Raw genomic sequence first — 26106 nt, forward strand, 5'->3', positions numbered from 1 at the left:
GTTATTGGCCTTTGTCTTATTCAACATTTTTTCTTTACAAATGTAAGACAGTGTGTAAAAAAGACATCTATTTGAGAAATGACCTGTAATTCACATGCTAGTATGGGACCCCGGAATTCAGAGATGTGCAAATAACCACTGCTTCTCAACACCTTATCTTGTGGCCATTTTGGAAATACAAAGGTTTTCTTGAATCCTATCTTTCAATCTTTATATTTCAGCAAATGAATTGATGTACGCCCGGAATAGAATGAAAACCCATTGCAAGGTGCAGCTAATTTATTGGCTCTGGGTACCTAGGGTTATTGATGAACCGACAAGCCCAATATATCCCCGCAACCAGAAGAGTCCAGCAGACGTAACAGTATATTGCTTTCAAAAATCTAACTTCGCAGAAAAAATTTACAGAGTAAAACGTGGAGAAAAACAGTTGGTTTTTTTTTACATCAATTTTATTATTTTTTATTTATGTTGTTATTTCAGTAGGAAAACACTGTAGGATCTACACAAATGACCCCTTCGTGAATAATAAATTTTGTCTACATTAAAATGGGGTATGTCCCAGTAAAATGCCAAAATTGGGTTGAAAAACTGTGTTTTCTGATTCAAGTCTGCCCGTTCCTGAAAGCTGGGAAGATGGTTATTTTAGCACCGCGAACCCTTTGTTGATGCCATTTTCAAGGAAAAAACACGAGCCCTCATCGTCAGCCCTTTTTTCCCTTGTTTGAAAAAACGAAATTTTTGCTGCATTTTGGCAAATTTATTTGTCTCCTTCAGGGGAACCCAAAAAGTCTGGGTCCGAAATTTTGGCTGCATTTTGGCAAATTTCTTTGTCTCCTTCAGGGGAACCCAAAAAGTCTGGGTACCTGTCGATTCCCTGGGATGTGGGGAAAAAAGGACTAAAATTTGGCTTGCGTAGCTTATGTAGACAAAAAGTTATGAGGGCCTAAAAGCGAAGATCCCCAAATAGACCAAAAAATCCCTGGCACCTGAGAAGGAAAAGGCCTGGCAGCGAAGGGGTTAAACATGGGCAGCGACGGGGTTAAACTCCTCGTTTGAATCTGTGTTGCTGTGAGCACTCGCGCATGCGCAACATCGCGCTGGGGGGAGCGGAGACGGACGCATGAGCTGAAACATTCAGAAAGCAGCTGAATGAACAAGCCCCCTCTGACGTAGGGGGTGCAGATTCGGACGGGGAGCGTCAAGAGTCAGTACACCGGCCGTTGGTCCCGGGGGACGGTAGATCAGGAAACCGGTTAAACGCTAAAGTGTATTTACAGGACAAAGAGAGAGAAGAAAGCGCTTCACTTCCCGAGATGACTACTTCCGTTAGTGAACGCCTGATAGATTGTGTGAAAATAATAGTGACACCACCTTCCCTGTGTGACTGCCTACCTTGCTTAACCATTGCATAACCCTGAGGAATGGCAGCCAGTACGTCAGGTGCTGAATGATACCCTTTTAACGAACGGGAGACACCACACTGACGGCAGCAGGAACTCACCACGGGTAAATCCAGAGAGTGCGTGCACGTGGTAGAGATTGTGGGGGTCAGTGACTTGAGCTTCCTGGAGGAATAATGAAGCGGGCCGGGGGTCCTGGTCCCTGGTGCCATCCAGGTAGGGACAGGCACAGATGGGTTTACCTTTGGCGCGCCATGGTCCCGCCTGCGCACCGGCCCGGTTTATGTAGGGCGCTGGCATAAACCGAAGTGCAAACACAGCACTAGACTGCTAACCGGCCATAATAACAGAAAACCCTCCCTCCAGCCATAATCAGTGAAGTTCCCAGTAAGAATTCCCCCCACAACCAAATCCCAAACCAAATTATTAAAAACACTCCGTTGTTCAAATATTTAGCAGCTCAAACAGTTTAGCAGAAGGATTTCAAGCAAAGTTTTTAGAAAAACACCTAGGCAGCAGGGCTCACTTTACCCACTGTGTCCGCACACCAGCCAGTTTTATATAGGGTGCAGGCATAAAGCGAAGTGCAAACACAGCACTAGAACACTAACTGGCCAAAACGGAGGCCGGCGTGGTGGAAGTCAACAGAACCCCCCCCCCCCCTCCAGCCACACTCAGTGATGTCTTCCAGCAAGAAATCCAAATCACAGAATTCTTAAAAAATATTAAAAACTCTGTTGTTAAAAAAATGCAGCAGCTCAAACAGTTGAGCAGAAGGATTTCAAGCAAAGTTTCTAGAAAAACACGCAGGCAGCAGGATTCACTTTGGCACAATCTGTTGTTTGTGCAGAGGCCTTGGACATGAGTGAGGTCCAGAGGAGTGGCACCTTGACAGATAGCAGTGACTCACATACTGCCAGGGCTGCCCACAAACTTCTAACAGGCTATAGCAAAAGTTTATTTTCTTCTTCACTTAAAACACATCTAAGTAGAGAGGTAATGTTAAAAATAATAATTTTACAGTGCCACTGTGTTAGGTATGTCATCAGGTTGAGAAATGTTAGTGTGTCACTGCACATGGTGGATTCTAGATATGTGTGTGTAAAGATTCTAAGAGGTGGTGACATTCAGGGAGAGGACTTCTACTCGAAGAGTTGATGGAGAATTGCAAAATTGTAATAAATAATTCTAGACAACGCTGACGGAGTGTCATAATTCAGAACTTAACACTGGTGACAAAGCGAACCACCAACCCCCACTTTGGAGCAGAACCCATACATTTGGCTTTTTTGTGGTGCTTTTGGACATAATTAACCCTTTCTCACAGAGTTAGAGGTGCTTTCTGGAATGAGAGGCAAGGTACTTTGTGGAATGTCAGCTGACTTAGATGATGTTTCAAAGGTTGTTTTAAGGATCTGCAGCGGATTGATAGCGCGTCCAGTCCTTATAAATTACTTATGCTTGGACACGCCGGAGGTCGGTGAACCTTTTGACCGGGTTGAGTTCTCCTCATCCAAAGAATTGTCGGATCCCTCAAATCAATAATCAATAATCATTTATAATCAATAACCAATACTCGATTAGTAATCAATCAACAAATTAGTTAAACAGAAAATCAGTAATTAGACACACCATGACCTTTCAGTCATGAATAACCACACCTGTTTATTAAAAGTTACTTAGTTTATTTCCCTATATTAACAAAGCTAACACAATATAAGTAAGTCTCAAAATCAAATGATACACATATACGAACATTACTGGCTGTCCATAACGACGGAAGAAACGCAATCTACGCAAAACTTGGATTATAATGCACTCGGCTATAGCAATGCAAATCACTAATAAAAGTAACTGAAATTGATTAATTGCATACATTGGTAAGCATAACAAGATTTCAATTCAGCATGGTGCATCAAATGAATACCTGAACTAACCTCTGATTATCATTGGCGTGTGGGGCTTCATGCAAAAATGAATTTAATCAACATAAATTTAGAAACCTTCTAGCTTAGGCTCTGTCAAAAATAAGCAGTTGGTACCTAAGAAGGAAAATACAACGAATAATACATTTATCCTTTTATAATTACCAAATACAATCAGCATTCAAGGAAAGTCTTCGTCCTTCAGGTACCGGTTCGATCAGCATGGGGCAAACTTCCAGGGGGCAAAGTGTAAGGCAAGTTTTCCTTGCAACAGCAAGGAAAATGGGGGAACAAAAGTTATCGTATGGGCAAGACGGGGTAAAGTTAAAGTTAAAGTCTCTAGGGTGAGAATTCTTGAGAGTCTCTCTCTCTGGGATAGAGAAAAAGCATCAAAGTGTCATCAAAATGGATTCTCGAATCTGGCTTCAAAATGGCATCATTCAAAGAAAAAAATGGCTGGTTTCTCTCCGTCCGATGGGATTAAGTAAGAAAAGTTCCAAATTCTTCAGGTTCTTCCATTGGAGGGTCCATGGGGTGATTTCTATTTTACCAATGAATAGTGTCTTTTCTCTTAATACTCATCTACGCATAAGGTGTCCTTGGGAGTTTTGGAACACAAGTAGCAACAAAGTTGCCAATTAATTTTGCATCAGTGTCTTTATTGTCTGCACCTGCACAAACTGACCTTGCTTCAAAGGGGATGAAAGTTGCCTAACACGCAACCTTGAGATAAATGTATTAGTCATTCTACTGGAAAAATACAGCTTTTCAAGGTTTAAAACACGTCTTTGTTAATACAAGTGAAAACTTACGCAGTTAAAATTGAGAACAGGCAACTAGGCCAAAGCCTCTGCTAAATTTAAGCTAAGCATGTAACAGTTTCAATGAGAAAATCATAAAGTATAACTTCAAATGTGATATATTAGTACATTTGTCGATTTTCATGATTATATAAGCTTGTTTATACTAATGGCGATCTACTTCGTGGGCACATTTTCTACATACATTATTTTTCTTTGCTAAAATCACATTGTCTTATACAATTTTGTTACATGATATATAAATGTTTGTTAGTCTTTCTATTTCTGCTTAATCAGGATCAAGCTCTGTAGTAATTGAGTAGCAGTATCGAAGGCAGTGACTGAGCTCAGGCTTCAATGAGGTGGAGTTACAAATGATGATGTCACACTGGTAGATGTGTCAGTCAGCACTACGTATCCAGTATGTGAGCGCGTTCGGCACAGTGAACAGGCAACCTGGTTAGCGTAAGGAGCAACCTCCCTTCAAGAGATGACAAAACGACACACAGCGATATGGAAACAAGCTCTAATTGTAGAACGTTATGGAGGCCATCTTTGAAGTTTGGGCAATACATCTTGATAGTTTTTGAGGTATACCAGTGATGCACACCATTCGGGAACAGAATGTGGATATAGTCAAAGTTGGAATGAACACCTGCTACGGTGAGGGCACACTGTGAGAGGAGGCCTCTTTTTGCATGGTTAGCCCCCACTTTTTGCCTGATGTTGATGTGTTCTAGAAGTTGGTAGTGCCCAGGGCCCTTGCTATCCAGGTTCCCTGGGCCAGAGCTCATTCCCTAAATTTGTTGTGATGCTTGGCACACTTAGATACACTCATACATATCACTATAAGACCCAAGTAAATGCATACCCCAGTACCCAGGGCATGGGATAGTATGAGTAGGCCCCTGAAGACAGCAGCACTGATTGTGCCACCCTCTAGGGCCCTGCACCCAGATGCACCAAGCACTGCCAGTGCAGGCTGAGTGTACTGGGGCAAACCTAAAAAGGCAAACTTGACATGGTACACTTCCTGTGTGCCCTGTCCACCCTACACTGCATATAATATGGGTAAGTCACCCCTGTGGTAGGCCTTGCATCCCTAAGGCAGGGTGCAACATACTGTATATGAGGGCATAATTACATGAGCAATATGCCCCACTGTGTCCTTACCAAACCTGGGACATAGTGAGTGAACAGAGCAGCCATTTTAAGTACATGTACTGGACACTAGTCAAACGTGAGTTCCCCATTTACATGATGGCCACTCTGTACCCTGGGTTGTTTGGTATCAAACAAATCAGAATATTGAATCCAAAATGGTACCAGTGTTGGATTTAACCCTAAATGTATCCAGGGGACACCTTAGAGGTGCCCCCTGCAAATGCTAACCTAAACTGGCATAGTTGCTGACTGGTTTCATCCAGTCTGGCACTTCCAGACGGCCAATATACAAACCAAGGGGAAGGCGTCGTGGCTCTCTGGTTTGTAAAACAATGCCCTTCCTGGGTGGAGGAGCTAACACCCCCACCCTCAGGAATGTGCAACACCCTGGTGGTGATCTTCAAAGAGCTACTGCCCCTGAAACTCAAGCCCCCAGGCCTGCTGCTAGCAGCAGATGGCTTCCCCCTTATGAAGCTCCCACCTTTGGCGGCAGCAAAGGCGGGAAATCAAACAAAGGGTAGGAGGAGTGGCCTCACTGAGCATGCACCAACCCAAGGGGCTTGCAGGCGAAGTGGACCCTCCATCTAATCTTTCTCCATGTTGGATGGCAGGAAAATATCAGGATTTTGGGAAGTGACCCTTCCCACAGGAAGTGGTCACTGTAGTGGGTATAGCCATCCAAGGATAAGTGTCCCATTGGACACTACCAGGTTCCCCCTAAAACGCCCACTAAATTCAGTATTTAGTGGGCTCCTCTAGACCAAGGAGTTAGATTCTTCTGGAAGAAGAGAATATAGCACCAAAGAACCCGCCAAGACGAGAAGAGAGGACCTGCTGCACCAGAAGAGGCTCCAAGACCCCTCCTTGCTGCACCAGTGTCCCGACAGTTGCTGATGCGGAGGAGTTGACCACTGGACCAACCTCAGAAGACCCCGAGGACCTCCAGGCTTCGCAAATAGCCCGAAATCTCCCTCCTGAGTGGAGGCACCACTCAAGAAACCAAAGGAACCTGCAAACCGGTGACGAACACTTCACCGACTGGACAATATCTCCGCAACCGGAAGTCGCAGCTGTACCCAACGAAACACCACCAACAGCCCGGATGAGACCTGCAGGTGTGGCAAGTTTGGTGGAACAGCACCCTCCCATGGCCTAGTTGTGGCAATACCCCAGGTACTGACCAGTGCATGTCAGATATCATCAAAAACAGCTCCCCCAGAGCAGCTGGACCAGGAGGAAGCCCCAGTCGAGGGACTTCAGTGACATCCCGGACCTCCTGCCAGAGCACCTGCGACGTCCTGTAAGGTCTCAAGAAGAAGACTTACCTCCAGCAGGCCCCTTTGCACACAGCATCCAAGACCTTCAAAACGCCCTGCACCTGGCTGCCCTGAGTCTTGCATTGTGGGATCTGCTGTGTGCCCCGGGTCCCCAACCCCTTACGACCTCATCAGTCCAAGGGGACTCACCAAGCACCAACTTTAAATCTGCAAACCAGCTCCTTTTCCAAGTGGCCCATCCAGGTGGCCCTGTGCCTGTGCCAAAGGTTTTACAATGTTGCTCATGCCGGAACAGGGAGCCACCCGAGGCTCTCTAGCTGGCATACGGTGCCCACCGACTACCTCCACTGCCCTGCGAATAAATAGAGTGGTAACTCAACTGTATGATTTTTAATGCATATTTTATAAAAAGTGACTGCCTACTGATTCCTATGGTGCGTAATTAAGCACAGAAAGACTAACATTAAGACTTTGAAAAGTCATATCTCAAAAAGTACTTAATGTATCTTAAAGATCTTGGTCTTAAAATTTATATAAAAGTCTGAAGTATTTTTTATAAATCCTGGTCTCGAGTTATTCATTGAGTGTGTGTGGTGCATGATTGGATTTGGGATTACAGCAAATTCTTAGCACATCTCCGGGATTAGCCTAACTACTCGACCACCTACCTTAAAAATTGGAGCATTAGGTGGTCTAATTTTTACCTCTTGAAACCAATGTGCTGTTGCTTGGATCCCCTGCATAGTGTGCCTAGTTTTGCACACTACATAGAAGGCCAGCCTCTTACATTTGGTGTATCAGTGGTGGGATAAAGTCTTTGGCCCTCATTTTGACATCGGCGGTAAAAACCGCCTACTGCCATGGCGATGGCCCCAAAAGACCGTTGCCGTGGCTACCAGCCGTCCGCCATTTTATGACCACAGCCGGATTTCCGCCACAAGATGGCGGTAAGGTGGCGCTGCTGCCACCAACAGCGCCACACCAGGAGACCGCCGCCAGCCGTATTATGACCAATAATATAGCCTGGCGGTGTTCTGCTGACGGGCACTGCTGGCGGTAGCAGCACCCCGTCCCGTCCCCTGCCGGAGGACCTAAGTTACGGAGAAACTCAAGGGTCCAGACGGAAAACTTCCTGTAAGAAATGCCGTTTTATAAGACTGTGGGAACTTTTCACCGGATGGCCTGGGCCCCAGCCCTCCTAAAGTAAAGATACTGTACTAGAAGTTAGTGAGATCCCACTTAAACAATGTCAGAATGCAAGTTCATCAAGTTATTTATTTGTGAAATAAAAGGCTGTAGAGTAAACACACAAATCGTAGTATAATCTTGGATGCAAAGTTCATTGAAATGTCAGCCTTGATTTGTGAAATAAAAGGCTGTAGGATAAACACACGAATCGTAGTATAGTCTTTGATTCAAAGTTCATTGAAGTATCAGCCGACACATGTTTCGCCCTTTGTTGCATGTACGCCAGGGCTTTTACAAGGCTGTAAAAAATATATACATTCAAAAGTATAATGAAACACTGAGTAGAGCGAATGTGATCAACGGTGCTACCAGAAAACGTGAGTAGTATAGGCACACGCTGAAAACCCCAAAAAGTCTCACCTATAGTGCTCCCCATATAGTGGAGAAAAAGTATTAATCACAGAGGAAAACACTTAATAGAATTCAGAGACTAAAGAAGCCCTCGTCTTCGAATTTATTAGTCTGAGAAAAGTGGAAAAAATGGAGAAAATGTGCATTATAGGTAAATATATTTACAAGAAGAACAATAATTAACACAGTGGTATAAACTAGAGGTGGGTTCTTTTAGAAAAAATGAATTAAAAGTATAAATACTATGCCTTTCGAAGAAAGATACATGCTGGCACACTCATAATTTTTCAGTAAAAAGGTAGAAGTGGTGTCTAGATATAGCATGGAAAGATGTAGATAAAGAAAAGTAAATAAAACTAGTTCCAAAAGAATTTTTTGCATACCAAATCACATGAGGTGGAAAAATCCTCTGTTACAAATACCACAAGTGTTGATGATAATCTGGGTACAAAGGTGTATATAACATTTTAGAGAAAATGCTGCCCCACTTAGCATTTAAATAAACATTGAGTCATACAAAACATGCACAATCATAATACACATAATGGAAAGCCAGAGACTAATCAGTACAACTGAGGTTAGTACAACGTCAGTAAACTATTCGTATTGTAGAAGGATTCTTGAAAAAAGGGAACCGCAGTGAAATTTCAATTTAACAGGCGGGGGGGAAAAAGAGAGGAGAGAAAGGACGATAAAAAGCACGGAGCGCTCTGCTCCTTGAAGTTTGAGTTAATGCAACAGAACGACCATCCATTGTAAATAACGGGCTATCTTAGTTAAAGGATACACTTGCAGAAATTACTCCAAAAAGATGGACATTATTTCAATTCTGAAAGATAAACGAACAAGTTCGGCACAATATTCTTACCAGATTATGGACTGGAAAAATCCTGACAGCGCGTCCCGCGGTAAATCGCTGGGGCGCGAAGGCGAGTTCCATGTTAAATGGCTGTAGTCCTTCTTCTGGGCACCGTTACGGGAACAGAGGAAGGACTAAAGAACGTAAATATCGTATGAAAAAGTGCCGCCATATTTGAAGGCAGGATATAGCATACAACACAAGCCATAAAAAGGGGAGACCAAGATAAAGATAAAGTTGGGAAAGTAAAAGAAACGCGAGGAAGGAAGAAAAAGGAAGAAAAAAGAAGGAGAAGTGAAAATAAAAGGGGAGAGAGAAAAATACTCATAAACCATATTGCTTGATAGTCAAGCTATGACACAGTCGAGCAGGATGGTAAGATGATCAAGAGAAACACGAGCCAATCTAAAGTAGAGAGTGAGTCAAGTGAACATACAGGAGACCAACAAAGCAAGAATAACACAAATAGTAACCAGCCAATAAACTGTTACAGGTAAATTAAACACATCTAATGTGTGGACACCAACGGGAATCTAGTAATCATTTGAAAGAAAGAAAGAAGAAAAGGTTTGCTGAAGAAAAATACAGAACAGAACAAAAGTATCCATACAGGCATAACAGGACACAAAGATACTTAATCGGCCGTACAAATTATAAGAGCCAATAGTGCCATTCATGGTCCTGATTTAGTCCTTGATATACTGTGTTGTGGTGAATAATTATTAGACTTTCTTCCTGACGTAGATGTAAATTGCCCCCCCCCGGGGGTCATTGTAATTCGTTTGAGACCGCAGAAGGTGAATTTTCGTTCATGGGAATGAAATGTTTTGTAATGTTCCACAAGAGGTGCCTTGGACTCCAGTTTAAGGATGTTGCGATAATGTTCTTGAATACGAATTTTTAAGGGTCGAATAGTACTTCCTATATAAACTTGTTGACAAGGACACCATATTGAGTATATCACATTGGTACTCTCACAGTTGATGAAATCTTTAATCCCAAATTCTTTGTCATTAAGTGTGATAGTCGTGGATTTGTTGAGCCCAAGTTTACACACAGAGCATTTAGTACAGGTAAAGAACCCCTTAGGTTGTGGAAAAAATGATCCAGAAGATTTTGGTTGGAAAAAGGATGGGCAAAGTTTGTCCCAGAGGTTCGGGGCTCGACGGAACCCAATTTGTGGGTGAGAGGTAATGTATTCATGAATGGAAGGATTACTTTGAAGTATGTAGCAGTGTTTTTGCAAGTATCTTCTAATAGAACGATGACCATTGTGAAATTGAGTAATCAGGCGGATGGTTGGATCCTCTTTTTGCCGATGTGAGTTGTTGATCATTTTGTTCCGGTCCAATATGCCTACCCCTTCTTTGGAATGATTGAGGGACATTTGATTGTATCCCCTGGCCTTTAGTCTCTCAGAGATATGTGAGGAAAAGTAAATGTAATCACTGGGATTAGTGCAATTTATTTTGGCACGTCTGTACTCTCCTTGTGGAATGTTTCTAATTATGCTAGGTGGGTGACAACTAGTCGCATGTAGTATTGAATTTGCCGCTGTCTGTTTCCTAAAAAATTTGTTCTGTAGTTTATCATTTTCAATGTAAATAAGGAGATCTAAGTATTCCACTTGCACATCTGAAATATGAAATGTAATGTCTATGTCCCATCTGTTGGGTACTAGGGACTGTAAAAATTCGGTCAAGAGAGCCTTTTGTCCTTGCCAGATCAGGAGTATATCATCAATATATCTTCCCCAGAAAATAATATTCTGGGAAAAATGCTCATTCCTGTCACTCCACAACCATTCTCTTTCTACTGCCCCCATCACAATACATGCATATGGCGGTGCAAATTTTGCCCCCATTGCTGTCCCTTGTAGTTGCAGGTAGAAGTTACCATCAAAGAGAAAATAGTTATTTTCCAAGCAGAACTGTAGCATGTCCAAAATCATGAGGTTGTGGGTGGCGAATGCCACTGATTTTGTCGACAAGATTTTCTTGACTGCTTCTAGACCATCCTGGTGTTTGATGGAGGTGTAAAGACTTACTATATCGATAGTGACGAGAAGGTAATCGGGTTGCCAATCAATGTTTTGAAGTTTTTGAATTATGTCTTTGGTGTCTCGTACAAAAGATGGCAAATTTGTCATGAAGGGTTGAAGAACATGGTCAATGAGAGTCCCTAATTTGGAACATATTGAGTTAACACCAGATATGATTGGCCTACCTTTGGGTGGAAAGTCTTGTTTGTGGATTTTCGGTAGGAGGTATAGAGTAGGGATGGTAGGATGAGATAGGAATAACGCTGATTTTTCTTTGTGAGATATCACTTGTCGAGAGAGCCAATGATCAAGGAGGACAGATAATTTGTGTTGTATTTGCACTGTAGGGTTAGAGGTAAGGCGTTTATAGCAGTTAGGATCATGTAGTTGTTGATAGGCCTCCTTAACGTAATCACTAGTGTTGAGAATAACAATATTGCCTCCCTTATCAGCTTCCTTAATGGTGATGTTAGGGTTGCTGCGTAATTTCACTAAGGCTGTTAATTGTTGGTGGTTAAAATTAGATGGAAGATATTTGCGCTTATGACAATATCTTTTGTATTCTTTGTCAAGGTCTCTTAGAACTGCAGTAGAAAAAGATCTATATAATTTCCCGCTGGAAGGACAGGAGTAAAAGTAGATTTAGGCCGAAGATTTGAGGGGTGATACTGATTGATGTTTAGTTCTAAGTCTTGGGCCAGTGCAGAAAGTGAAAGGTCTGAATCGGAGGTGTTAGACAAATTGTACAGAAGTTGTATGTCTTCAAGATCCTGAACCGAAATATCACTAGAATTAGAAAGGGATGATGGGGATGATGGAGTTGATAATACAGAGGAGGAAGAAGGAAAAGTGGAAAAGAATGATTTGAGTTTAAGTTGACAGATGAATTTAAAGAAATCAATTTTAGTTTGTGTAATGTTCCAGAAATTAGTAGGACAATAGGATAAACCATGGTTCAAAATCTGAAGTTCTAATGAGGAAAGCATGCAATCGGAAAGATTAACAACTAGATGGTCATCATGTTTTATGATCGGAGGCTCTTGCTGCGAGCCCTGGTTTGTATACCTGACGTGCTTGGTGTAATAGTTTAAATACCTGGTGGTTTTTCTCGAGTGTCTTGTAAGGCTCCAAGGCGATATCGCCTTGTTTCCTCTAAAAAATTCACCCTAGGTCTAGTGGATAAATCCCCCTCAGATTCATCTGAGGTCTCAATTTCTGAGGAGGCAATGGTGTCAGGACAATTTAGTGTGTCAGAAGGGGAATCAGTATCTGATATTTGGTCATATTTCTTACTAAAAGTATAGACTCTCCCCTGTTGGTAATCACGTAGGTCTCTTCTAAATTTTCGATTCTTTCTCTGAATTATGTCGGACTCGTAGTTATCAATAATGCTGTTAAGAATGGCAAAATTCTTGGTAGTAATGTCCCCCCAATTAGCCTCTTCAATTTGGTGGTGTTACGAATGCCACGGACACCATGGCGGTAGGCGGGGTCATAATCCCGCAGGCGAGACAATGGCGGCTGCCGGGCTGGAGATGAATATATCGAGCCTGGTGGCTGTTACCGCTTTGGCGGTCGGAGTGGTACATTGGCGGGTTGGCTTCAGCCAACCTGCCAATGTCACGATATGGCGGTAAGTACCGCCAGCCTGTTGGCGGTACTTACCGCCACATTAATGCCGACCGCCGCGGTCGTAATGACCCCCTTTTTGTTTGTTGATACCACTCTTAGAATTGTGTTAACACAGGAATAACTCTCTAAATTGTCTTTACATAGTTGTTTTTGATTTTTCTAATTGACTACCAATTTTTACAAATTTTTTAAAGTAATTGTTAGGGCCTTGGATAGGTTCCCTACAACTTTAGAAAAAGTTTAATAGTCTTTGCTTTAGTCGGTTATCCAAAAAGGGTAACTGTAAAATTCCAAAAAGGTCCCAGCTTTAGTAAAATAAAAATGTCTGATTCAGAGTCAAGACCTCAGGAGCTCAACCTCGAACCTTATGAGGCATATACTTATGACCAATTAAGGGGACTCTGCAGACGATACCAGATTCAAACTGGAAAAAGACCCAAAACAGAGAAACTTAGGTTTCTGGTGGCCCAGTATGAAAAACATCATCCCGAGCTGATAATGATGATGCATCTGAGGAGGATGAAGATCCTGTGGAAACAGGGCCTGGGGGTAGCTCCTCTTCCCACAACAGCTCTAGAGCAGCCGCAGACACAGACCTGGACATTGCAAGGCAGACCAAAAGACTGGCTTTAGAAAGTCAGCTTTTGGAAATAGAAAAACAAAGGAGAGAGTTGGGCTTGGCACCCATCTCTGGTGGCAGCATACAAGTGTTGAAAGGAAAAGCTTTCAACATCAAACTCCCAAAAGGAGTTGTCCCTCCCTTCACTGAAGGGGATGATATAGTGAAATGGTTTTCTGACTTTGAAAGAGCCTGTGTTGGGTGGGAAATTGAAAAGAAACACTGGGGCACAATGTTATGGGAGTTATTCTCAGGAAACTGCAGGGGTGGACTCCTGACACTGAATGAGGCAGAAATAATATGACCTCATGAAGGGTACCCTGATTGAGGGCTTTGGATTTACAACTGGACAGTACAGAATAAAGTTCAGGGATGCTCCTCTGTAGCTTGACGAATAGCGCTTATTAATATGGTGGCGCTGCCAAGGCTCTTACATTATTTTGCGGTATTGCCGGTGTGGGTCCCGACCATGCCTTTTCAGGAACTTAACTCTTTACTCACGGCGTTCATATGGGGAGATGGAAGACGCAGAGTGGCCCTAACCACTTTGAAGTGACCTCGAGCGGAGGGGGGATTGGTGGTCCCAGACTTTGAGGCTTACTACCTAGCAGCCCAGCTACAGTGGTTGACCAAGTGGATGGCGGAGGGCAGGACCGGAACGGTAGATGGGAACATACCGGCCCCTCCTGTTTCAGTACTGGCGGGCCTGCTCTTTAACCTCACTAGGTCGGAACAGGCACTCGTTCCGGAGACTCGGATCCTCTGCCGGTGTTGGGAGATGATGCTTCCATAGGACAGGCATGACTACGCCTTACACACCTGAGATACCAATGACATGGCTTCAGTGGCTACCTCGGGCGGGAGACTGGAGGGGACTGGCGATTTGGGAGGAGGCGGGGGCCTTACAGATGGGGGACCTTTTTCGTGAGTGTAACCTGTTACCGTTTGAAGATTTTCGGCAGGACCACGGTCTGCCACGGGGCCACTTCCTGTTGCACTGAGCGCTAACACACACAATTGGGGCACTCTGTCACACGCGAAATATAGAGTGATCCGCACAGGAGCGATGCGCCCCCTAAACGACCTATGACATAAATGGGAGGTAGACTTGGGGATCCTAATTCCAGAGGGGGCCTGGGACCAGATCTTGGAGAGAGCACCGAAGGTCTCCAGAAACGCTAGGTTTCAACTTATACATTATTATGTTATACATAGGGCATATCTCACCCGAAAAGACTCCGTGAGCATTTACAAGTGATGGATGCAAAGTGTCCCAGATGTGACGAAGAGGCGGCCAAATTTATACACATGCTGTGGTCCTGCCCCCATTTGACCACTTATTAGAACACAGGGACTGCATATGTAGCAGAAATTATCGAGCGAGAAGCCGCATGCACACCAGCCCACTGCTTGCTGCACTGGTTCCCCCATACTCCCAAGAATAGGGCAACTAGCAAATTCCAGGATCTCGCACACCTACTGGCCAAACGAGAATTGACAAAAAACTGGAAGAGTCCGGTGGGTCCCAACTTCCAAAGTTGGAAGAGGGAACTAAGGCGATGGGCAGAATATGAAATTTTGTGCTGAAAAGGGAGCTGGATCGGGGAAGAGGATCCCCGGAACTAATGAATGCCTGGTAGCAGATTGTCACAACATTGCAGGAAGAAGTTAGGCCTTCCCTCACAGAACAGACGGTACATACAACATCATCCACAACATGAAGCAACACTCCTTTCAGAGTAGAACATAAGCAGAGCAGAGGCCAGTACTTGTACAGAACCTATACATTTGAGCAAACCGAGAGACACCACGATGCAACACAAGCTTAGGCACATTGAGAAACCATGACATAGGGCTGAGGGTGGGAGGGTGTTGAGGGCATGAGGGGGTGGATTAAAGCTGAATGGCACTAAGTATTATTGTATCCTGGTCTACTGATAAGAGAGATATACATATCAATGTCTCCCTCATGCACAAGTGTACTGAGACTAAGATATACTAAGAGGGGCATGAGAGAGAGAGTTATATGCTTCTTCTGACATGATTCACATGCTTTGTGAATATATAATGACAGCACAGGTTGCGAAGAACTTATCAAAAACAATTTCAGTGAATTACGATGTATGTATACAGACAATGGGCCATTCCTGGTGATCAGACGTTGTTGAATTAAAAAAATCAATAACATCTGTTTAAAAAAAAAAAAAAGTTCAGGGCGGCTCAAAAATCCCAGAGTCAAACCTTGGTTGCCTTTGTGGACTATTCAATAAAAATACTGGGTGGCTGGTTAGCTGGGAACAAGGTACAAGATTATGATGGACTGTATAATGTATTTATGAAAGAGCATCTGTTGAGTAATTGTTCTAATGATAGGCTACATCAGAATCTGGTAGACCTCGGTCCACTTTCCCCTCAAGAATTGGGGGGGAAGGCAGACCATTGGGTCAAAACAAGGGTGACCAAAACTACCACTGGTGGGGGAGACCAAAAGAAAGAGGCCAAAAAGCCCCCCCCACCAAGGGAAAGATGGGAGCCAGGGTAAAAATAACAAAGAGTCTTCTCAAGGCCCCCAGAAATCTGCACAGAAGGGTGGGCCCAGAGACTACTCACAGTCCAGGGGAGGGTACAAAGGGAAACACTTTGACCCCAGCAAGGCTTGGTGCCAAGACTGTAAGACAAAAGGGCACCAAACTGGAGACTTTGGTTGCAAAAACAAAAAGAATGCCTCTAGTCAACCGGTAGTAAATGCATTTGCCAATATCCAGATGGGGTCAGAGGTGTGGCCTGACCATGTCAATGCCCCCATAGAGGCAACATTAGTCACTGAGGGTGGGGTAGATTTATCCTGTGCTGCCTAGCCAAATGCCATAAATAAATACAGACAGTCCCCTGTGATTAATGGGGAAAAAACAGAAGCCTTGAGGGATACAGGTGCTAGCATCACTATTGTGTCTCAGCACCTGGTCCCCTCAACTCAGTTCCTAGTAGGGAGGTTTTATCCTGTCACCACTGCTGACAATGAGACCAAGTTCCACCCCATGGTTATGGTAAACTTTGAATGGGGAGGAGTAGCAGAGCAAAAAGAAGTGGTTCTGTCCTCATCCATCCCTGTAGATTGCCTACTTGGTAATAATCTGGAGCATTCTCCCTGGGCTGAGGTAGAGCTAAAAACCCATGCAGCAATGCTTGGAATCCCTGAGTGGCGTGTGTTAAGACTGTGGCACAGAGCAAACTCCAGAGGGAAAAGGGAGAGCTGGATCCTGAAATAGTGGACCAGCCTCCCAAGAGAAAAGGCAAGAAGACTGGGGGACCAGCTTAAAAACAGATCCCAAGATAGGACCCCTCTTCTCAGGAGGAGGAGTCACCCACCTTAGAGGGAACTGAGCCTGAAGAGCTTGGGCCTTACCACCCAGAGCTCTTGGGCCTAGGGGGACCCTCTAGGGAAGATCTGTGGCAGGGACAAAGAGAGTGTCCCACTCTTGAAGGCCTGAGACAGCAAGCTGCTCAGGATGAGCTAGGAAATGTCAGTGGTACCCACAGGGTCTACTGGGAGGAGGGGCTCCTGTTCACTGAGGAAAAGACCTAAAGCCTGGTGCAACCAGGAGGGTGGTAGTGCCACAGACGTTCAGGGACTTCCTTCTCACTTTAGCCCATGACATCCCCCTAGCAGGGCATCTGGGCCAGAACAACACATGGAGTAGGTTGGTTAACCACTTCTACTGGCCAGGTATGTCACAAAAAGTGAAGCACTTTTGTCAGTGCTGTCTCTCTTGCCAAGCCAGTGGCGAGGCAGGTGGGCATTTAAAGGTCCCCTTAATTCCACTGCCTGTGGTTTGGGTTCCCTTTGAAAGGGTAGGGGTTGACATGTTGGCCCCCTTGACCCTCCAACAGCATCAGGGCATAGGTACATCTTAGTGGTAGGTACCCTGAGGCTATTCCACTTAAGACAATTACTGCACGTGCAGTTGCCAATGCCCTCCTGGGTATCTTTACCAGGGTGGGATTCCCTAAGGAAGTAGTATCAGACAGGGGGTCAAACTTCATGTCTGGTTAGTTAAAACATATGTGGCAGAAATGTGGAGTGACCTATAAGTTCACTACCCCATACCATCCACAAACCAATGGGCTAGTAGAAAGATTCAACCAGACCCTAAAATGTATGATTGGAGGACTCCCTGAAAAGCTCAGAAGGAGATGGGATGTTCTACTTCCTTGTCTGCTGTTGGCTACAGAGATGTGCCACAAAACGGAGTAGGTTTTTCACCCTTTGAACTTTGTTTGGGCACCCTGTTAGGGGACCACTAAGTCTTGTAAGGGAAGGCTGGGAGATACCTCTCAAAGCGCCTAAACAGGATATTGTGGACTGTAGGAAAGTAGCTTCTTTCTAGCATGGTTACCCCCAATTTTTGCCTGTTTGTCAGTGTATTTGACTGTTTCTACTCGGATCCTGCTAATCACGACCCCAGTAGTTATGCTCTTGCCATTAAATGATGGTTATAAGATACTGGTGATCTAGTATTCCACCCACAATTGGCATACACTGGTGCCCCCTTATACATCCCTAGTGTAGGAAGTTGGCTCTGTATGTGCTATTTCAAAGTAAGGAATAGCATGCACAGAGTCCAAGGGTTCCCCTTAGAGGTAAAATAGTGGTAAAAATAGATAATACTAATGCTCTATTTTGTGGTAGTGTGGTCGAGCAGTAGGCTTATCCAAGGAGTAGTGTTAAGCATTTGTTGTACATACACATAGACAATAAATGAGGTACACACACTCAGAGACAAATCCAGCCAATAGGTTTTTGTATAGAAAAATATCTTTTCTTAGTTTATTTTAAGAACCACAGGTTCAAATTTAACATGTAATATCTTGTTCGAAAGGTATTGCAGGTAAGTACTTTAGGAACTTCAAATCATAAAAATTGCATGTATACTTTTCGAGTTATTGACAAATAGCTGTTTTAAAAGTGGACACTTAGTGCAATTTTCACAGTTCCTGGGGGAGGTAAGTTTTTGTTAGTTTTACCAGGTAAGTAGGACACTTACAGGGTTCAGTTCTTGGTCCAAGGTAGCCCACCGTTGGGGGTTCAGAGCAACCCCAAAGTCACCACACCAGCAGCTCAGGGCCGGTCAGGTGCAGAGTTCAAAGTGGTGCCCAAAACACATAGGCTAGAATGGAGAGAAGGGGGTGCCCCGGTTCCGGTCTGCTTGCAGGTAAGTACCCGCGTCTTCGGAGGGCAGACCAGGGGGGTTTTGTAGGGCACCGGGGGGGACACAAGCCCACACAGAAATTTCACCCTCAGCGGCGCGGGGGCGGCCGGGTGCAGTGTAGAAACAAGCGTCGGGTTCGCAATGTTAGTCTATGAGAGATCTCGGGATCTCTTCAGCGCTGCAGGCAGGCAAGGGGGGGATTCCTCGGGGAAACCTCCACTTGGGCAAGGGAGAGGGACTCCTGGGGGTCACTTCTCCAGTGAAAGTCCGGTCCTTCAGGTCCTGGGGGCTGCGGGTGCAGGGTCTCTCCCAGGCGTCGGGACTTTAGGTTCAAAGAGTCGCGGTCAGGGGAAGCCTCGGGATTCCCTCTGCAGGCGGCGCTGTGGGGGCTCAGGGGGGACAGGTTTTGGTACTCACAGTATCAGAGTAGTCCTGGGGTCCCTCCTGAGGTGTTGGATCGCCACCAGCCGAGTCGGGGTCGCCGGGTGCAGTGTTGCAAGTCTCACGCTTCTTGCGGGGAGCTGGCAGGGTTCTTTAAAGTTGCTGGAAACAAAGTTGCAGCTTTTCTTGGAGCAGGTCCGCTGTCCTCGGGAGTTTCTTGTCTTTTCGAAGCAGGGGCAGTCCTCAGAGGATGTCGAGGTCGCTGGTCCCTTTGGAAGGCGTCGCTGGAGCAGGATCTTTGGAAGGCAGGAGACAGGCCGGTGAGTTTCTGGAGCCAAGGCAGTTGTCGTCTTCTGGTCTTCCGCTGCAGGGGTTTTCAGCTGGGCAGTCCTTCTTCTTGTAGTTGCAGGAATCTAATTTTCTAGGGTTCAGGGTAGCCCTTAAATACTAAATTTAAGGGCGTGTTTAGGTCTGGGGGGTTAGTAGCCAATGGCTACTAGCCCTGAGGGTGGGTACACCCTCTTTGTGCCTCCTCCCAAGGGGAGGGGGACACAATCCTAACCCTATTGGGGGAATCCTCCATCTGCAAGATGGAGGATTTCTAAAAGTCAGAGTCACCTCAGCTCAGGACACCTTAGGGGCTGTCCTGACTGGCCAGTGACTCCTCCTTGTTGCTTTCTTTGTTCCCTCCAGCCTTGCCGCCAAAAGTGGGGGCCGTGGCCGGAGGGGGCGGGCAACTCCACTAAGCTGGAGTGCCCTGCTGGGCTGTGACAAAGGGGTGAGCCTTTGAGGCTCACCGCCAGGTGTCACAGCTCCTGCCTGGGGGAGGTGTTAGCATCTCCACCCAGTGCAGGCTTTGTTACTGGCCTCAGAGTGACAAAGGCACTCTCCCCATGGGGCCAGCAACATGTCTCTGGTGTGGCAGGCTGCTGGAACTAGTCAGCCTACACAGACAGTCGGTTAAGTTTCCGGGGGCACCTCTAAGGTGCCCTCTGTGGTGTATTTTACAATAAAATGTACACTGGCATCAGTGTGCATTTATTGTGCTGAGAAGTTTGATACCAAACTTCCCAGTTTTCAGTGTAGCCATTATGGTGCTGTGGAGTTCGTGTTTGACAGACTCCCAGACCATATACTCTTATGGCTACCCTGCACTTACAATGTCTAAGGTTTTGTTTAGACACTGTAGGGGTACCATGCTCATGCACTGGTACCCTCACCTATGGTATAGTGCACCCTGCCTTAGGGCTGTAAGGCCTGCTAGAGGGGTGTCTTACCTATACTGCATAGGCAGTGAGAGGCTGGCATGGCACCCTGAGGGGAGTGCCATGTCGACTTACTCGTTTTGTCCTCACTAGCACACACAAGCTGGCAAGCAGTGTGTCTGTGCTGAGTGAGAGGTCTCCAGGGTGGCATAAGACATGCTGCAGCCCTTAGAGACCTTCCTTGGCATCAGGGCCCTTGGTACTAGAAGTACCAGTTACAAGGGACTTATCTGGATGCCAGGGTCTGCCAATTGTGGATACAAAAGTACAGGTTAGGGAAAGAACACTGGTGCTGGGGCCTGGTTAGCAGGCCTCAGCACACTTTCAATTGTAAACATAGCATCAGCAAAGGCAAAAAGTCAGGGGGCAACCATGCCAAGGAGGCATTTCCTTACACAACCCCCCCCCAAACGAAAGAAGATGAGACTAACCTTTCCCAAGAGAGTCTTCATTTTCTAAGTGGAAGAACCTGGAAAGGCCATCTGCATTGGCATGGGCAGTCCCAGGTCTGTGTTCCACTATAAAGTCCATTCCCTGTAGGGAGATGGACCACCTCAACAGTTTAGGATTTTCACCTTTCATTTGCATCAGCCATTTGAGAGGTCTGTGGTCAGTTTGAACTAGGAAGTGAGTCCCAAAGAGGTATGGTCTCAGCTTCTTCAGGGACCAAACCACAGCAAAGGCCTCCCTCTCAATGGCACTCCAACGCTGCTCCCTGGGGAGTAACCTCCTGCTAATGAAAGCAACAGGCTGGTCAAGGCCATCATCATTTGTTTGGGACAAAACTGCCCCTATCCCATGTTCAGAGGCATCAGTCTGCACAATGAACTGCTTAGAATAATCTGGAGCTTTTAGAACTGGTGCTGAGCACATTGCTTGTTTCAGGGTGTCAAAGGCCTGTTGGCATTCCACAGTCCAGTTCACTTTCTTGGGCATTTTCTTGGAGGTGAGTTCAGTGAGGGCTGTCACAATGGATCCATATCCCTTCACAAACCTCCTGTAATACCCAGTCAAGCCAAGGAATGCCCTGACTTGAGTCTGGGTTTTTGGAGCTACCCAGTCCAGAATAGTCTGGATCTTGGGTTGGAGTGGCTGAACTTGGCCTCCACCTACAAGGTGGCCCAAGTAAACCACAGTTCCCTGCCCTATCTGGCATTTGGATGCCTTGATAGAGAGGCCGGCAGATTGCAGAGCCTTCAAAACCTTCCTCAGGTGGACCAGGTGATCCTGCCAGGTGGAGCTAAAGACAGCAATATCATCAAGATAAGCTGTGCTAAAGGACTCCAAGCCAGCAAGGACTTGATTCACCAACCTTTGGAAGGTGGCAGGGGCATTCTTTAAACCAAAGGGCATAACAGTAAACTGATAATGCCCATCAGGTGTGGAGAATGCTGTCTTTTCTTTTGCTCCAGGTGCCATTTTTATTTGCCAGTACCCTGCTGTCAAGTCAAAGGTACTTAGAAATTTGGCAGCACCTAATTTATCAATGAGCTCATCAGCTCTTGGAATTGGATGGGCATCTGTCTTGGTGACAGAATTGAGCCCTCTGTAGTCTACACAAAACCTCATCTCTTTCTTTCCATCTTTGGTGTGAGGTTTGGGGACTAAGACCACTGGGCTAGCCCAGGGGCTGTCAGAGCGCTCAATCACTCCCAATTCCAGCATCTTGTGGACTTCCACCTTGATGCTTTCTTTAACATGGTCAGATTGTCTAAAGATTTTGTTCTTGACAGGCATGCTGTCTCCTGTGTCCACATCATGGGTACACAGGTGTGTCTGACCAGGGGTTAAGGAGAAGAGTTCAGGAAACTGTTGTAGGACTCTCCTACAATCAGCTTGCTGTTGGCCAGAGAGGGTGTCTGAGTAGATCACTCCATCTACTGTGCCATCTTTTGGGTCTGATGACAGAAGATCAGGGAGAGGTTCACTCTCTGCCTCCTGATCCTCATCTGTTACCATCAACAGGTTCACATCAGCCCTGTCATGGAAGAGCTTAAGGCGGTTCACATGGATCACCCTCTTGGGGCTCCTGCTTGTGCCCAGGTCCACCAGGTAGGTGACCTGACTCTTCCTTTCTAGTACTGGGTAAGGGCCACTCCATTTGTCCTGGAGTGCCCTGGGAGCCACAGGCTCCAGAACCCAGACTTTCTGCCCTGGTTGGAACTCAACCAGTGCAGCCTTTTGGTCATACCAAAACTTCTGGAGCTGTTGGCTGGCCTCAAGGTTTTTGGTTGCCTTTTCCATGTACTCTGCCATTCTAGAGCGAAGGCCAAGTACATAGTCCACTATGTCTTGTTTAGGCTCATGGAGAGGTCTCTCCCAGCCTTCTTTAACAAGAGCAAGTGGTCCCCTTACAGGATGACCAAACAGAAGCTCAAAGGGTGAGAATCCTACTCCCTTCTGTGGCACTTCTCTGTAAGCGAAAAGCAGACATGGCAAGAGGACATCCCATCTCCTTTTGAGTTTTTCTGGGAGCCCCATGATCATGCCCTTTAATGTCTTGTTGAATCTCTCAACTAAGCCATTAGTTTGTGGATGGTATGGTGTAGTGAATTTATAAGTCACTCCACACTCATTCCACATGTGCTTTAGGTATGCTGACATGAAGTTGGTACCTCTGTCAGACACCACCTCCTTAGGGAAACCCACTCTGGTAAAGATACCAATGAGGGCCTTGGCTACTGCAGGGGCAGTGGTCGACCTAAGGGGAATAGCTTCAGGATACCTGGTAGCATGATCCACTACTACCAGGATATACATATTTCCTGAGGCTGTGGGAGGTTCCAGTGGACCAACTATGTCCACACCCACTCTTTCAAAGGGAACCCCCACCACTGGAAGTGGAATGAGGGGGGCCTTTGGGTGCCCACCTGTCTTACCACTGGCTTGACAGGTGGGGCAGGAGAGGCAAAACTCCTTAACCATGTTGGACATATTGGGCCAGTAGAAGTGGTTGACTAACCTCTCCCACGTCTTGTTTTGTCCCAAATGTCCAGCAAGGGGAATGTCATGGGCTAATGTTAGGATGAACTCTCTGAACAGCTGAGGCACTACCACTCTCCTAGTGGCACCAGGTTTGGGGTCTCTGGCCTCAGTGTACAGGAGTCCATCTTCCCAATAGACCCTATGGGTTCCAGTTTTCTTGCCCTTGGACTCTTCAGCAGCTTGCTGCCTAAGGCCTTCAAGAGAGGGACAGGTTTCTTGCCCCTTACACAGCTCCTCCCTTGAGGGTCCCCCTGGGCCTAAGAGCTCAACCTGATAAGGTTCAAGCTCCAAAGGCTCAGTTCCCTCAGAGGGCAGAACTTCTTCCTGAGAAGAGAGGTTCCCTTTCTTTTGCTGTGTTGCAGTTGGTTTCCCAGCTGACTTTCCTGTTCTCTTGGTAGGCTGGGCCATTCTTCCAGACTCCAGCTCTACTTGTTCACCCTTTGCCTTGCATTGTGCTCTTGTTTTCACACACACCAGTTCAGGGATACCCAGCATTGCTGCATGGGTTTTTAGTTCTACCTCAGCCCATGCTGAGGACTCCAGGTCATTTCCAAGCAGACAGTCCACTGGGATATTTGAGGAGACCACCACCTGTTTCAGGCCATTGACCCCTCCCCATTCTAAAGTAACCATTGCCATGGGATGTACTTTTCTCTGATTGTCAGCGTTGGTGACTGTGTAAGTTTTTCCAGTCAGGTATTGGCCAGGGGAAACCAGTTTCTCTGTCACCATGGTGACACTGGCACCTGTATCCCTCAGGCCCTCTATTCTAGTCCCATTAATTAAGAGTTGCTGTCTGTATTTTTGCATGTTAGGCGGCCAGACAGCTAGTGTGGCTAAATCCACCCCACCCTCAGAAACTAGAGTAGCTTCAGTGTGGACCCTGATTTGCTCTGGGCACACTGTTGATCCCACTTGGAGACTAGCCATACCAGTGTTACCTGGATGGGAGTTTGGAGTGGAACCTTTCTTGGGACAGGCCTTGTCTCCAGTTTGGTGTCCATGCTGTTTACAGCTATGACACCAGGCCTTTTTGGGATCAAAGTTTTTACCCTTGTACCCATTGTTTTGTGAAGAGGCTCTGGGCCCACCCTCCTGTGCAGGTGTTTGGGGGCCTGTAGAAGACTCTTTACTATTTTTAGTTTTGGTTGTCTCATCACCCTTCCCCTGGGGAGTCTTTGTGACCCCTTTCTTTTGGTCACCCCCTGTTGAAGTCTTGGACACCCTTGTCTTGACCCAATGGTCCGCCTTCTTTCCCAATTCTTGGGGAGAAATTGGTCCTAGGTCTACCAGATGCTGATGCAGTTTATCATTGAAACAATTACTTAACAGGTGTTCTTTCACAAATAAATTGTACAGCCCATCATAATTACTTACACCACTGCCTTGAATCCAACCATCTAGTGTTTTCACTGAGTAGTCTACAAAGTCAACCCAGGTCTGGCTCGAGGATTTTTGAGCCCCCCTGAATCTAATCCTATACTCCTCAGTGGAGAATCCAAAGCCCTCAATCAGGGTACCCTTCATGAGGTCATAAGATTCTGCATCTTGTCCAGAGAGTGTGAGGAGTCTATCCCTACACTTTCCTGTGAACATTTCCCAAAGGAGAGCACCCCAGTGAGATCTGTTCACTTTTCTGGTTACACAAGCCCTCTCAAAAGCTGTGAACCATTTGGTGATGTCATCACCATCTTCATATTTAGTTACAATCCCTTTGGGGATTTTCAACATGTCAGGAGAATCTCTGACCCTATTTATGTTGCTGCCACCATTGATGGGTCCTAGGCCCATCTCTTGTCTTTCCCTCTCTATGGCTAGGATCTGTCTTTCCAAAGCCAATCTTTTGGCCATCCTGGCTAACTGGATGTCCTCTTCACTGGGGCTATCCTCAGTGATTTCAGAGGTGTTGGTCTCTCCTGTGAGGGAACCAGCATCTCTGACTATTATTTTTGGAGTCAGGGTTTGAGGGACCCTGTTCTCCCTAGATAGGATTGGTAGGGGGGAATTTTCCTCCAAGTCACTATCCTCTTCCTCTGAGTTGCCACCCTCAGAGGGGTTGGCCTTTTCAAACTCTGCCAAAAGCTCCTGGAGCTGTATTTTGGTAGGTTTGGGGCCCATTGTTATTTTCTTTATTTTACAGAGTGACCTTAGCTCCCTCATCTTAAGATGGAGGTAAGGTGTGGTGTCGAGTTCCACCACAGTCACATCTGTGCTAGACATTTTGCTTCTAAAAGTTGGAATACTTTTTAAGAATCTACAACTGGTTCTAGAATCTAATTCAAACTTTTACAAACTTTTAAACTCTAAAAGAAATGCTAAACAGGATCTAACACAAGGCCCTAGCAGGTCTTTTAAGAATTTAGAAAACTTTTCAAATTGCAAAAATCAATTTCTAATGACAATTTTGGAATTTGTCGTGTGATCAGGTATTGGCTGAGTAGTCCAGCAAATGCAAAGTCTTGTACCCCACCGCTGATCCACCAATGTAGGAAGTTGGCTCTATATGTGCTATTTCAAAGTAAGGAATAGCATGCACAGAGTCCAAGGGTTCCCCTTAGAGGTAAAATAGTGGTAAAAATAGATAATACTAATGCTCTATTTTGTGGTAGTGTGGTCGAGCAGTAGGCTTATCCAAGGAGTAGTGTTAAGCATTTGTTGTACATACACATAGACAATAAATGAGGTACACACACTCAGAGACAAATCCAGCCAATAGGTTTTTGTATAGAAAAATATCTTTTCTTAGTTTATTTTAAGAACCACAGGTTCAAATTTAACATGTAATATCTTGTTCGAAAGGTATTGCAGGTAAGTACTTTAGGAACTTCAAATCATAAAAATTGCATGTATACTTTTCGAGTTATTGACAAATAGCTGTTTTAAAAGTGGACACTTAGTGCAATTTTCACAGTTCCTGGGGGAGGTAAGTTTTTGTTAGTTTTACCA

The 26106-nt window shown here is 45.5% G+C and overlaps 1 protein-coding gene across 2 annotated transcripts in view; it reads left to right on the forward strand.

Annotated features, from left to right (window-relative positions):
• Window positions 1–1152: 1152 nt before the first annotated feature.
• LOC138287385 (zinc finger protein ZFP2-like) overlaps window positions 1153–26106 on the forward strand; it is a 140918-nt gene continuing 115964 nt past the window's right edge. For both annotated transcript variants that reach the window (XM_069227774.1, XM_069227775.1), the window contains exon 1: window positions 1153–1509. The gene's annotated coding sequence lies outside the window, so the exon portion shown is untranslated. The remainder of the gene's footprint in view (window positions 1510–26106) is intronic.

This window comes from Pleurodeles waltl, chromosome 4_1 (assembly GCF_031143425.1).
Source record: "Pleurodeles waltl isolate 20211129_DDA chromosome 4_1, aPleWal1.hap1.20221129, whole genome shotgun sequence".
NCBI lineage: Eukaryota > Metazoa > Chordata > Amphibia > Caudata > Salamandridae > Pleurodeles > Pleurodeles waltl.